Here is a 2,257-nt window from a genome sequence, read left to right as displayed (position 1 = left end):
AAAAGTCTCCACAAATTTCTCCAAAGAAATCTCAACATTAACTTTGCCTTGAAACATTTCCCACTGTTGGCCTACCCACCAGGGCTCAGCTTCTCCATGAAAAAAGAAATGCCACCAATGACACTTTTCTGCCTTCTTAACACTGCATACTAGCAAATGATTTCTCCCACCTCAACAGTAAATATTCTGTATCATGAGGATCTACAGCTTATATTGAAAACAAGGAAGCTTCAATCTCAAGAATAACTGCAAATAATGATCAAACTTATCTCCCCTCGCACCTAACATCTTACTATGGGATTCTCCCATTAATTATACTACCAACATAACAAACAACATCATTAAATCATGTGTTACTTCTTCTATAGCACTATGAACTATGACAAATATGAAACCATATCCATCAGATACTTCAGGGTTCTGAGTGTCAAATTATTACAACACTTTACACTATTCAAAATAAGAAGGCTCAATAACAAGCACTACATAAAAATCACGTAGTACCGACGGATTTTAAAATTTTTCAAACGGATTTCCAATAAAAATTTTTTTACGGAAAATCTAAAGCCGATAATTCTTTTCGTTAAAAAAAATCCGTAAAAAATTTTTTTGGCGGAATTTTTTTCCAAAAAAAATTTATAGCTGATAATGCGAAGATGTCCGCCAGAAAAAATGCCAAAAAAAACTAAAATTATAAATAAAATAATGCTGCCCACTCACATGCTGCGGCTGGCCGTGCCTTCCACCTAGCAGAGAAGCCCATAAACTCATACGCCCGGATCCCGGCCCGCCTGCCCCAGTGCGATGATGAAAAGCCCCCTGGATTGAAACTACAGAAACCTCAATCTTAAAAACACTCAAACTTATTAACCTAACTTGCTTATGACAAAGAGCATACTTAGTCTTAACATTCACTTTATATCTTAATAGAATAAGTAAAAAATCACTAAAATTAATCATTGGAAAGGTAAAACTCATGTTCTAATTACATATATTTTTTAAAGCTTATATTCATGTTACGATAATCTTTAAATAAATTTAATTATCCTTCTACAAAAAAAGTAACAAAAAATATAAAAAAAAAATTAAATGATTTAAAGTACATACACTTATTAAATTTATTTATTTTATCATTAAAAATTAAAAAGACCTAATAGTCTAAACTAAATCTATAATATGCTGTATTATAAAAATATTAATTAATATACTAAATTATGAAAATAAATAATAAAATATATAAACTATATTTAATTATTATAAAAAATACATTTTAGATAAAATTATATTAAATTCAATACCATTAAAGTTTCAAATTATTAATTCTTTAACTTGAAAACTTCAAATAAAAGCTGTGATTTTTAGCATTTAAAAATAATTAAGCTTTTGTTATTAATAGTTAGGTAAGTTTCAATTCAACTTTATATTAATTAATTAATTAAAAATTAATAAAATCTCGAATCAGAAGAATCCGCGCGAAACATCTGTACTCTAAAAATTTTTGGTGTCAGGAAATCGGTATTCATCAACTGTTGGAGATTAGTGTCCGGAACGTCCTCCGAAAATATAGTGTACCTGGTTAGATGATCGATTTTCTATATACTTTGAAGCCTGACGCCTTCATTTTGCCTTATTAATACTACATACATTTAAATTTTAGCAATCAAAACACTTATCTACTCTTTCTATAACTACAAACATTCCGTATGTCGCCTAAGTTATCTGATTAAAAATTCCTCCAAACTTTACTTCTAGATACCATCTCTGTGAATGCCCCACAACCTGCCGTAAAGTGATATAATTTTAACCTACTTATTTCTATCACATTATTTATTTCTTAATCCAATATCTCTAAAATTCATTCAAGACCATCTAAATCTTCCAAAATATGAGTATATAAAAACCCATACCATCCACAATATGCATTATATAGAAGATTTTTGATATTTCCACCAAACTTCTACAATAACCAATAGTTATAAAATCAACTAATTTCAACCCAAAAGACAATAAATACTATTCAACACAATGTAACGTTTCCTAAAACTCTCCCCCCATCAAAAATGCAAATCATTATGTATATATAATAATATATATTATATATATAAATATATATATACTATATATAATATAATAGAATATAATCGACTTAATTATTTCGTTTATAAAATCGGAAAATACTAAGATTTTCCCCACAAAAAAAGAAAATAAATTTCTCGCAAGTTTTTTGTTTACCGCAGGTTTTAGGTTAAGACATAGC

This window comes from Dendrobium catenatum, unplaced genomic scaffold (genome assembly GCF_001605985.2).
Source record: "Dendrobium catenatum unplaced genomic scaffold, ASM160598v2 fragScaff_scaffold_760, whole genome shotgun sequence".
NCBI lineage: Eukaryota > Viridiplantae > Streptophyta > Magnoliopsida > Asparagales > Orchidaceae > Dendrobium > Dendrobium catenatum.
This window is presented reverse-complemented; position numbering follows the sequence as displayed.